Source organism: Camellia sinensis, chromosome 8 (assembly GCF_055761805.1).
Source record: "Camellia sinensis isolate YWXY chromosome 8, ASM5576180v1, whole genome shotgun sequence".
Classification (NCBI taxonomy): Eukaryota; Viridiplantae; Streptophyta; class Magnoliopsida; order Ericales; family Theaceae; genus Camellia; species Camellia sinensis.
In genome coordinates this window covers 141,703,904-141,717,557 of record NC_138968.1, presented here as the reverse complement: position 1 = coordinate 141,717,557, position 13,654 = coordinate 141,703,904, and positions in this window count along the sequence as shown.

Sequence of the window (13,654 nt, the reverse complement as noted above, 5' to 3'; positions counted from 1 at the left end):
AACAAGCCAACACAAGCTTAATAAACATGCTCAAACATGAGGCATTCAAAGCAAGCATATAAGACACAAGGAGAGGGGATGACCCTCTTCTATTTGGAACCTTAAAACACCATTTCTACCACTGAAATTCCTCTGAGTTTCAGTGGTGAGAAGGTTAAAACAAGGTGGTCCCAATAGCTTAAACGGATGGCACAAAACAAGACCAAACAAGGCCTCAGAGGGGGTAGACTACCCCCAACACAAAAGTGACCTTAAACAAACATGTAAAGGACTAAAAATTAGAACTTTTTGCAGTTTAAAGTCAAGGCAAAAACAACATGTAAATAGGTTCAAAAGCTTAAACCAAAATAAGGGTTAAAGGGCTAGTTGACTCACCCTTGAAGAACACCTTTGAAGCTACAACTCTTAACAGCTTTTTCTAACTAAAACCAGTCCAAAAACTCCAAAACAAACCTCAAAGTGCCTCAGAAACAAAAGGATGGTGTTTGAGTGTGTGTTTGTGTGTTAAAGTGTGATAAAACTACACTTTTGAGCACAAAAATGAAGAAGAAGAGCAATATAGAGACAAAGGTGGATGGAGGATGGTTTTTGTGCCTTCCAGCTGGCACAACTGGCTAAAAATATCTCCAAAAAGGTGATAAAAAGCTGCTGACCACTTGAAGTGGTTGGCCGACCACCACAAGTGGTCTCCCAAGAAGAAAACTGGTCGGCCATGGGTAGGAGAAGTCTACACACTGAAAGCAAGCCAATGGTGTAGTGGCTGACCAGAAAAGATGGTCCAAAGACCAAGAAAACCAGTTTCCTGACCAGAAAACTGGCTGGCGGGGAGGAAAGTGGTCTCCAAGGGGAAGAACTGGTCTCCCACCCTTGTACCACCTTCCAAACAAGGAAAACAAGGTTTGTACCAAGAACAAACCAAAAGGGATGCAAGACGAGAGTCCGGGAGGCAAGACGCGCGGCCGGGTGCCTCGAAAACTAGTCTACGGGCATCAAAAGTGGTCTCCCGGACCACAGTGTCCCTCTAGGCAAAGGCAACAAGGCATGGTCCGAAAACCAAGCCAAACGGAGAACGTTAAGCGGTCCCAAGGCCGAAGGCTTCGAAAACCAGAAACTAGTCTCCAAGCGGAAAAAGTGATCTACGACCACAAAAAAGTGGTCTACAAGACCTCTCCCTCCCTCCAGGGAAGAGAAGTCCGCAAACCGAGCTGAAACACAAAGAGTTCAGAGGCCCGGAGACAAGGCACTCAGCCAAAAACTCTGGAAACTTGAACGAGCACAACATGCACTATCATCGAGCGCTCAATCGATGACGTCTGAGTCTTAAGGTCGGTCAAAAATGGGGTGTCTACAGTGACCCAAAAACTTTACTTCCCCCATCTAGAACTCATATTTTCTAGCCTTAGCATACAATTGGTTCTCTCTCAAAGTTTGAAGTACTATTCTCAATTATTGTTCATGGTCTCCTTCAGACTTGGAGTACACCAAAATATCATCTATGAAAACTACCACAAATTGATCTAAGTAAGGCGTGAATATTTTGTTCATTAAGCTCATGAACTCGCCTGGTGCATTGGTCAGGCCGAATGGCATCACCACGAATTCATAGTGGCAATAACGGGTTCAAAACGCAGTCTTAAGAATATCTTCTTCCCGAACACGCAATTGGTGATACCCAGACCTGAGGTCTATCTTTGAGAAATACTTTGCCCCTCTAAGCTGATCGAACAGGTCATCAATTCTAGGTAGTGGATACCGATTCTTAATGGTGACTCTATTGAGTTGTCGGTAATCAATGCACAACCTAAGTGCCCCATCTTTCTTTTTAGCAAATAAGGCTGATGCTCCCTACGGGGATGTGCTTGGCCTTATAAATTCCTTGTCCAACAATTCTTGCAACTGTGTCTTTAGCTCTCTTAATTCAGCTGGTGCAATACGATGTGGTGCCATTGAGATCGGTGATGTACCAGGTTGTAGTTCAATGGTAAAGTCCACTTCTCACTTTGGGGGTAGTCCTGGTAACTCCTCTGGAAACACATCAGTATACTTGCACACCACACGAGGTAGCCCTAGTTCCATACGATCTTTGTCTTCCAGAACTAAGCTGGCAAGCCACCCAGCTAGGTGATCATGCCACTTTGACTTTCCAAATGTTAGTGATAAGGAATCTTGTTTATCCCCCTTAAATTGGAATCGCGTTCCGTCCTTAGAGTAAGCAGTTACCATCTTTCGATAGCAATCAATGGTGGCTCTATAGGCTGATAACCAATCCATTCATAGGATAACGTCAAAGTCTGACATTTCCATGACTCGTAGGTCGCAAGTTAAACGTAAGCTAGAGACTCCTAGTTCACATGATTTGCATACGAGATCTACTCGAGTTTGACCTCCTAGCGGTGAAGCTACACTCATAGGTGTTTCTAATTGTTCAGGCTCTAATCCCAAAGTTGCAGCACATGAAGTAGATATGAAAAAGTGTGATGCTCCAGAATCAAACAAGACTTGTACACAAGAGTTCATAAGGATGAGTATACCTTGAATCACTGAAGGATTTCCATTGGTTTCTCCTTCTTGGGGTGCAAAGACTCTTCCGGTGGCACCCTAGTTTGGCACCCAAGGCTTCTTTGCATTGGCATCTCCTGGTTGTCGAGTCCTTGATTGTCCCACATTTCGATTAGCTGGCAGCTGACCTCTGCCGGATTGGGAATTTTGCGCAGCTCGCGTTCCCTGAGTTGGTACACATTTGTTTCGTTGAGTGGCTTCCCCTTGATTGATGTAGTAGCCTGACCTCTGAGGGCAATTGTTCCTAAAATGCCCTTCTTGGCCACATTCATAACACCTTCTAGCCCCTACCCTATTACGCTGTTCAGGATTGTACCCTTACTATTGTTGTGGCCCCCTAGCATAAGGTACCAAGGTAGCAGGGGTCCTGTTGTTCCTTGAGGGTCCTCCACTTCTTGGCTAGTTGGCTCTAGACTGCTGACCTTGAGTCCTTGTAGTGTCCATCTTTTCTCTTTCTAAGGTAGGAGCCCTATCTACTACCTGTGCATAAGTAGGTAGCTGCACTGTAACCAGCTTGTCTCGGATCCCCGAGTTGAGTCCCCACTCGAAGGGCCTTACCTTATCTGTTTCATTTGCCACTATAGCTATGGCATGGCGAGAAAGGGCCTCAAATCGATTGGCATACTGTGTCACAGTCATGCCTCTTTGTTTCAGTTGGAGAAATTCTCGGATCATCTCCTGCCTTACTGAGTTTGGGAAGTACTTTTCCATAAGCAATTCCTCGAATTGTCTCCAAGAGAGGTCTGCCACCTGACGGCTTTCCTTAATCATTGTCCACCAGAAATCGGCCTCCCCGTCAAAGAGAAATGAAGCAAGGGACACTTGGTCCTGCTCGTTCTGAATCTCTAGTGTCTCCAATATTTTCTTCACTTGCCTTATCCATGCCTCAGCTACGTAGGGATTGGGTTCTCCGAAAAAATTTTGGGGCCTGAGTTTTTGAAATTTCGCTATTAATTCTGCTTTGTTGTTTTCACATGCTTTGTTGTTTTCACACCTGGGTTGGTTTCTTAGTTCATTAGTAATTGCCCAAACGAAATTCATAATGTTACTGTTGTTGTTGTTGTTGTTGTCATTGTTGTTGTTGTTATTGGATCTATTTGCTCTAGTTCTTTCTGCCATCTTCTGTACGAAGAATATTATTATTACACCCTTTATTTATTTATTTATTTATTTTTATTATTATTTTCTACTTAAAGATAAAATGTCAGCAAAATAGTCCAACACACAAACTTTTAAATAATAGGATTTCATTAATGATAATAAAAGATCAATACATTCATAAAACAAAAAGGAAAGCAAAACAAAAAAATTCATTCTGCCCTTGTCTACTTCATTTTTTTTTTTTTTTAAACCAAAAACCCTAAGTTAGAAGCTAGGACTATTACAATTAAGTGCTACAAAATTTGTATTGTCCTAACTTCTACACTTGTCATTTCCTAACTAAGCAAATGGGCACAACGTTGACGCACTGTTTCCTCAAACTCCCATGCTTTATTGGGTAGCCCATAACACTCCCAGCGGACAAGGACCATCCGCACCCTATTCTGACCCACCATTCGTCTAATCACGCAGGTAGGAATCTCGTGATACATGGCAGCTCTATAAAAATTCACCAATGGGTCTAGGATTCAGACAACGTGACCGAAAAGAGGATGGGTAGTCCAGATATCTTGTAGTAGAAACACATCGCCCTTGTTTGCGACATATTGCGGAGGTAGGTTCCATACTCGATAGAAATTATTGTCCAGATATTCTTTTATCTGGACTGGCCCGATAAACATATCTTTTCTAGGTGAGCTCCTCCAATAGCACATCCTAGTGGGGGTAACCCTCACAAATACTGCCTTTCCATATGGCAGGACGGGTGGCACCATCATATGCCTCAAGGGCGCCTCAGGGCCGTCCTCTATCGAGGATTCAGGATCGGACTCCACCATTTCCTAATCAGAGTCAAACTCAGGATCGGAATCACCCTCAACTCTTACTTCGAACTCTTCTTCCAAGTTCTCTTCTGGCTCTTCTTCTAGGTCCTCCTCTGGATCCTCTTCCCAGTCAATAGGCTCATCTAACATCTCAAGTTCTTCCTCTAATTCCAAGTTCTCTTCTAGCACTTCTTTTGGGTCCTCCTCTAGATCCTCTTCCCAGTCAATACTGTAGAGACCCTAATTTTTGGTAATTACACTTGATACCCTAAGCCTTAAGTTAATTACATTTTAATCCCAAATTTTATAAAATTTTACAAAATGGTCCAAGAAATAATTATTTTTCTGTATTTTATTTTGTATTATAATTAAATCATAGAATGCCATTTTTATATTTGGAAATACCCTAACACTTGGCTTTTATTTATGTACCTCCTAGTTTCTAAATTAATTCATCAAATTTATTTTTAGCCTAATTGAATATTTATTAGTTCTTTGAATTTTTATTATTTTCTTTGAACCTTTATTATTTAATTGAGCAAATAAATATCTTTAAATAAATATCTTTAAATAAATATCTACACATATCTTTAAATAAATAGTTTTATTATTTATTTTAATACTTATTTGAGCAATGGAAAAATATCTAGATTTTTATGCTTTTTCTTAGTCATTAAGCTAGCCCTATTTCATGGCTTATAAATTGAGAACTTTGTCTCAATTTTCACCACACATTTTCAACAGCCTAGGGAGAGGGTGAGAGGGTGAAAGTGTGATCAAAGGAAGTAGAGAAGAAGAAGAAAAAAAAAAATAATAATAAGGGTGACTCTCAAAAAGGTAAGAACATACCCCTCCTTTGTCTTCTCCAATTCTTTCATCATCTCCTTCTATTGTCTAATATGCCTCTTGTGTTGCAAATTAATGGTAAATAGGGCTTTTGGTGTATGTTGAAGTGTGGATATGATCAATTGCCATTGTCTTACAAATTTCTGAAATTAGGCACTGCTGCAACTTCCCTAATTTAAAATAAATATCAAATCTATTTAATTCTCAAATCTGAATTTATGGTAGGATATTTGGTGTGTTTAGAGTTTGTGAAAATTTTATTAGCTCCAAATTGTTTGTTTTTAGGGCTTGGATAAATTGTTGAAAAATCTGGTCCTGAATCTCTGAAAAACAGTCCACTTTTAGCAATTTTATAAAATTCTAGAAAAATCACCTCATGTTGGTTCTTCTATCAAAATTTAGAACTCTGAGTCTTATTTCCAACAGATTTTATTTGAGTGAAAACCATTGGGTAGATTAAGAGAAAAGTTAGTTTCCCCAAAGGGTGACAAATCTGGACAGGTTTTCGAATATAGTTTGTAGATGAATTTGTGGAGGTGCTGTGCAACTTCTGAAAATTGGAACTGAAACTAGACAGATTGAATATTGTTTCTGTGCAATTTCAGCCCCTAATTTGACCTATAACTATTTTTACCAAAGCGTTCTTGTTAGCCCTGCAGAACCGAACAGTGCTGGAAATGGTGTTTTGTTGTGTTGTTTGTCTCTAAGTATTTTAAAGCACGCCTAATGTTATTTTCTCGCCTTACCATACCTATGTATGATTATCATGGGCTACATTTCATTTCTTATGTTTGCCTCATGCTCTTTTATATTACCAAATTACCGAATATGACTAGCTTGCTTGGCAAAAGATCTAATAAAAAGGAAATGGAAAGGGGTTGGTAGTGGGTGACGTTCACCCTTGTGCTTCAGAATGATTTATGTATTGAACATGTGAATGGAATTAAAACCAAATGAGTTAAGTCTTGCGCAAGCGGTCTAAACGAGCCCCTAGGTTGACACGGATGTATTCAGACTCTATGCGGTGGTTTTAGGGTGTAAGCGAGCCCTTTGGTATGATATGTGCAGGGTGTAAGCAAGCCCTAGGCACGATTTGGTATGGTATGTGCAGAGTGTAAGCGAGCCTTAGGCACGATTTGGGTGTAAGTGAGCCCACTTGTTTGGCCGTCCCTTTTGAGGTCCATCAATGTCACTAACCGGTAAATAACCAGGAGGTGGGCATAGGTGGTAAGGTCTGCAAAGCAGCAAAAGGGGGAGTCTGAGTAATCCAGTGTTCAGCCTTGTGGTTGGGTAGAAGGATCTCTTTGGGGGATCCTAGATGTCTAGGCAAACTCTTAATTCATAGAACCTTGTTGTAATTTTGCATGTTATGTTACCCAATTTGTCCTATGTATGGTTGATTGGTTGATAGAAGATATGGGGATGTGTGTGTTTTTACTGGGCATTCCAAGCTCATGGCGTGTCATGCCAGGTGGTGAAGCAGTTATAATGATGAAAGTTATTGCAAAGGCAAATACAATGAAGTATTGGAGCGGTGGTTCATTTGAAGACTTAGACTAGTTGTTTTGTTTTCAATGTTTTGTAATCCTGCAATGGAAAATAAACGAATGATCCGTGATACTAACTCTGGTTATATATGTATATTAAGATGTTTTGGTTATCTATCCTAATTGTGTGGTAATATTGTACTTAATTAACGGTCTGGAAGTTGGGGCGTTACAAATACGCTCATCTAACATCTCAGGTTCTTCGTCCAACCATCCATTTTGATTCTCGTTTGCCATCTACAAAAATCCAATTTTTTTACTTAGTAACTAAAAATGCTCACTATGACCACTAATAAGTTATTTAACAAGCAAGCTTAGGGTTTCCTAAGGTCTCAAGGGTTTCTCAACCTAAGCTCTGATACCATGTTGTGACACCCCAAAATTTAAGGACATCATAATAAGATTTAAAACTTAAAATTAATATTGTCACCAATATTACTAACATTCATTGATTAACAACTCAAAATTTAAAGTTCTGACATCACAACTTAGTCTTAGTACATAAAAGAAATGACACAAATATAACAAGAAAACTAGAGAAAAACTAGAAATTTTAGAAAATGGTTCATGGAATTTGGGCACTTTTCAAGCTAACCAAGGCTGAGTGTTGCCTTGCAAGGCCTTGGTGTTTCCTTCGATTTCTTCGGTACCTGGCACAAAACGCCAGGGCAACAGGAATACCAGTGAGCGACGAGCTCAATAAGATACTACAACCCGAAAATACCCACCTCGATAATAATACTCATAATTTATCAATAATGTATAGTAATAGAATAACCAGTAACATTTAGGCCTCGTTTGGGAACCCTCCATTTTAGCCAAAAAGCCAAAAAGTTACTAAATTAGCCAAAAAACCAACAACCCATACCAAAAAGTCAAAGATTCTCTTTTCTCTCTACTTTTTGCACATCTTTTCGTAAAAAGTCAAAAAGTCATCCCAAACATACTAATTTTTTTTAACTCATATTTTAGCCAAAAAACCAAAAAGTTACTAAATTAGCATGTTCCCAAACGAGGCCTTAGTAAGCATAAAATAAATGTTATCAGTTGAAATAATAACAATAAATAATAATAAATCAAATAAAAATATAACAAATGGAAACAGTATTTCACCATAAGGAATATGCCCACATTTCTTTTTAAATTTCATAAATTTAGCTTATCAGATAAATTTAAGTAATTCCCCGCAGAGCACTATTTCCACTCAACCGCTAAGCAATGGCCACGGGCAATTCTGACTCCCCCTTGGTCAAATATTTAAATGTTACTTACTGTAACTACCAATGATACCCACGTACCAGAGTTATGTACCCGAGTCGTGACATCACTGTCTGCCCCAAGGAAACGGTCTATGTTGTGACACCCGCACCACCAACCTTATATCGCCTACACCAATAAGAGCCGAAATACCTTCTCGTGCCATGTTAGGGTTCGCACTCACTTGCGCAAGATTCTAAACCGGGCTCACTCCATCACTTTTACATTTTAATGTATCATTGGTTAAATTTCGTGTTTCTTTACTTGTTGAGATAGTCACAAAAATTCAAAATTTAATTACCAATAATGTTATACCAACTCATTAAAATCCCAACATAAAATATTACATATGTCACACAATAATAAACAATTGTACAAAATTTAAATAAACAATTTATTTAAACTATGGTATGAAATAATAATGTAGATACCAAAAAGAAATAAATCATAATCACACACATGCATGGATTTTTAATCGATTAGTACAATATTAAATTTTAGTCCAAAGAAACAATTGAAGAGATAATTTTTTATTCCTCCTTAATCTGCAAATAAAATTATAAATAAATTACTTATACAACTCTAAAATTCATATTAATCTACAGAATACTCAATAAACATGTTATGGTCATTTTTCAGAAAGCATTTTCCAAAAATAAATTATAAATAATTCTTAAAAATTCCAAGAATGTTCATGACACAGATTTATCACATTTTCTTAAATTAATTCTATACTTAAATTTATAAATCAATTCCATAATCTAAAAATTTATTATGAAACTAGACTTCTCAAATTTCATTTTTTGCTTAGAAATTACCAGATTTGGTTTAATATAAATTTTTTAATGATTTTTCAAACACATAGTGAAATCTGCCTATAGCGCCAGATTTGGTTAAAATTTTTTATAAATTCGTAAAAAACTCAATAATTGTTGAAAATTTTGTGGATGAACTAGACATCATTATCAACAACTTTTTAGAAGAATCATCTTCAAATTTTGAGTATAAAATTTTCAAAAAATTCGTACAACTTTCTGGTAGATTTAAAGGGCCAAATAACATATTCAATAATCTTTTTAATGGCATAAACTACACATGCAAGTCCAAATTCCACAATATTATCATGATTTTCAGACTACCAATATTTGATATATCATCACAGATTTTCAGACAATTATAAATAAAATTCTATCTACAAGTTTAGACATTTTATCATATGTATATAATCTGAAAATCTCAAATATAAAAAAAAAAAAAAAAGAGGGTTGAGAGGGTTTTCTTACTTAATAATAGAATGATGAAATGGTAAAAAAATTTAGCTTCCTTAATCTCCCACTCTTCTTCCTCTCCTACCCAACTAAGCTGCTTCACAGATTTCTTCTTCTTCTTCTTTTTTTTCCTTTCTTCACTGAATGCTTGCATGCATATCTATACACAATGAATGTTTGCATGCATATATATATGCAATGCTTGTTGAGCCCTTTCTCTCTCTCTCCCTCTCTTTCTCATCATTCTCTCTTCATTCTATGAGTTCCCTTTCTCTCAATTCCAAGAGTATAATGGGCTCTCCTTTCCTATAATATCATGCAATCCAACATGTGGCAAAGTTGCCACCAAAAATTCTGCAAAGTTGTTGTTGTTATTTTTTTTTTTTTTTTTGTGGGTTTCTTAAAATTTATACGCTAAGATTTCTAACTAAAGTATTTAGTAAGAATAATTATCATATTGAATCCTAATTAAAATAATTTATAAACAACAAATATTGAACACCCACAAAATTATTATTCTTAATAATGTCTTTGTTAGTGATTGAATTGGGTTAATTTAAAACTAACTTTTACACTAATATATATTTCAAATAAACTCTGGATAAAATTAATTAGTTTATTTATTTATTTATTTTCTTTTAAGAATAATTAAATGTGAGTTTCCAGATGTCGGACGATTCTGGTTGTTGCATTACCTTTTTCAAAGGTTGGTTAGTGAGGACCACTATGGAGTGAGCTTGGAAATAAGGCCGGAGTTGTCTTGAGGTTATGACCAAGACCAGGGCCATTTTTTCCAGCAAAGGGTAGTTCTATTCTGCCCCTTGAGAGCTCGGCTAATGTAATAAACCAGACGCTGTACTGAGCCGTCTTCCCTAATGAGGGCCGCACTGACTGCGGTGTTCGATACGGCTAAGTAGAGAAAGAGGGTCTCGCCCGAGAGCGCCTGAGAGAGTAGGGGAGTTGGTCATACACTACTTCAATTGTTGAAAGGCCTCTTCAGATTTGGTGGTCCACTCAAAGGCCTGCCGGAGGACTTTGAAAAAGGGGAGGCACTTGTCTGTTGTACGGGAAATAAAACGGTTGAGGGCGGCGACTCTGCCGGTAAGCCGTTGAACCTCTTTAACCGTTTTGGGTGACTGCATTTCTATCAGGGCCTTGATCTTTTCGGGGTTGGCTTCGATGCCTGCTAATTGACCATAAAACCCAAGAACTTCCCAAATCCTACGCCAAAGGTGCATATCTCCGGATTCAGCTTTATTTGATACTTACGTAGGGTTTCGAAAGTCTCTCGCAAGTCTGTCAGATGATCAGAGGAGAGTTTGCTTTTAACAAGCATGTCATCAATGTAGACCTCTATGTTCCGACCTATCTAATGGTGAAAGACGGCATTGACCAACTGTTGGTAAGTTGCTTCGGCATTTTTCAATCCGAATGGCATAACACGATAGTGGTAAGTTCCTCTGTCTGTGACAAAGGAGGTGTGTTCTTGGTCAGCCGGGTGCATCAGAATTTGATTGTAGCCAAAGACGGCGTCCATGAAACTGAACATCTGATGTTCGGCCGTGGCATCGACAAGCAGATCAATACAGGGGAGGGGATAACTATCTTTGGGGCAAGCCCAATTAAGGTCGAAGTAGTTGACGCAGAGTCGCCATTTATCATTGTTTTTACGGACCAGGACCACATTTGACGGCTATCTGGAGTAGTCCACGTTCTTGACAAACCGTGTCTTCAGTAGTTTGTCTACCTCAGAAGCAATAAGAGCATTGCGTTCTGGGTGAAAATACGCTGTTTTTGGCGGAAGGGTCAGAAATGAGGCTCGATGTTGAGACGATGAGTGATAAAGGAGGGATTGATACCCGGTATGTCAGAATGGGTCCAGACAAACACATCATTGTGCTCGATTAGGAGGGTTGTAAGGTCGACCTTGGCTTGGGAGGATGGTTGGCTGCCGATCTTGGCTATATTTGTTGGGTTGGTGGGGTTGATGGGAACTTCAACAAGTTCTTCCACTAGTTCCCCTCTGACTAACTTGTCTTCGTCTTTGACGTCGAGTCCTTCGATGATCATAGCCACCATCAGCTTGACCTCTTTGAGTAAAGTGATGTAGCTTTCTCTGGCCACAATCTGTTCTCCCCTCACAGTGCCGACTTCGAGGTCGGTAGAAAATTTCATGGCTAGATGGTATGCGGATGTGACAGCTTGAAAAGTGTTGAGGGTGGTGCGACCGAGGATGATGTTATAAGCAAAGGGAAACGACGACGAGAAAAGTGAGCAACTTGTTGGTCTACCGTGGATACTCTCCGATAGTGATGGGAAGATCGATGGAGCCTAAGGAGGTCACCTGATCCCCAGTGAAGCCGACCAGTGGGGTTTGGAGAGGGGACAAACTTTCTTCCTCGACCTTAAGCTGGCGATAGGAAGATGATGTCTAAAGAGCTACTGTTGTCAACAAGCACTCGTCTGACTTGTAGTTGGACAAGAGAGCAGAGATGACGAGGGGGTCGTCGTGGCGGTAACGGATGCCTGTGTAATCGGCCTCCGTAAAGGTGATGGGCTCCATCTCCTGTGTTGGGGTGTTTGAGGGAGTGGTCCAAAGTCGCGACTTCTTTGTCGGAGCCCTGCCTGATTTTTCTGAGTTCGGCTCGCTGGGGCGAACGGGATGGTCCTCGGCACGCGAGTCCTCCAGCAATGACTCTGATCTCTCCAACTGGGGGAGCAGGGTTGCCTTGTGCACGGGGTTATGGCGGGGGTCGATCATTGCCTTGGTTAGGTTGTGCGGGTTGTCGGGGGGGAGTGTGTCGGCGGTTGCCCCTAGCAGGTTCGGTCCTCGGCCGTTGCTGGGAACGGGCTGTCGTGAACCGACTGAGGCGCCACTTGCATATCAAGCTTTCTACCTGGTCTTTAAGGTTAACACATTCCCCAGTGTTGTGACCGTGGTCCTGATGAAAACGATAGTATTTGGATTGGTCTCGCCGGTTGGAAGGGGATCGTGAGAGTTGTGGCCATTTCAAGTTGTAATCTCGTTGGATCTGGTTTAAGAGTTGTTTTATGGGGGAGTTGAGGGGTATGTACCATTCGAACCGACCGGGCAGTTGAGTAGGTACTGATCGGTTGGCTCGAGCGATTTGGTCGGCATACTGAGGTGGTTGTTGGGTGTATTGGGTGGTTCTGGTTTCGGATTCCTTTATTTTCTCTCTAAGGGTTGGGTTTTTGGTTGTGGAATCTTGGCGAGCAGCCAGAGAGTCTTTGGTATTCATGTATTTTTGGGCTTTGGAAAGGAGAGTTGCCATGGAGGTTTGAGGGTTTTTAGAGAGGGAAAAAAGGAAATCGGATGATCGTAAATCGGCCATGAAAGCCGTGAGAATGACTTTGTCATCGTTTTCTGCCACCTGCAAGGCTTCGGTGTTGAAATGGGTGACGAAGCTGCGCAGCGACTCCCTCTCTGTCTGACGGATGTTAAGGAGTTGGGTTGCCGGACACCGTTGGCGCTGGGCACCAATGAAGTGGCTGAAAAAGGAGTCACTTAGGTGCTGGAAAGTAGAGACAGAGTCCGTCGGCAGCTGACTAAACCACAGTCGGGCCAACCCCTTAAGTGTTATGGGGAAAGCTCGATACATGATCTCATCAGGGAATGCATGGACGACCATTAGGGTCCTGTAAGTCTCCAAGTGGTCGACTGGGTACGTTGTACCGTTGAAAAAGTCGATCGAGGGTATTTTGAACTTAGGAGGTAGGGGTTTGTCCCTGATGGAGGCGATGAATGGTGAGTTGGCTGTGGTGAAGGGTTTATTCTGTATGTTCTGTATGACTCCTTAAAGCTGGAGTTTCATGGCTCGGAGTTCCGCATCCCAAATAGGAACATTGTCAACACCAGAATGCAATGGAGGCTGGATACTACTGGTCTCTTCCTCGAGAGCAGGTGCTTGGACTAGTGGATGTGGAGCCCGAGGTGGCGGGTTCATACCTTGGGGCGGGGGTCGCAAACCCTCCAAGTTGAAGGGGTGGGAGTGTTGGAAGGGATAGCTCGAGGTTCGTTCTCAGTTGGGTAGGATATCTTGAGGTAGTGGAGGAGGTACAGGGAGGTCTCGTTGAAGCAAAGCATTGATCAGGGCTTGGTTTTGTTCGGCTAGGCAGTTAATGCTGCTGGTGAGTTCTGTGAAATACTACGTGGGTTATTTGGGTTAGGAGGATCGGCTTGGGGGTCGGCAACGTTATGTTGAGAAATCATGGATCTAGTTGTAACCATCCACCT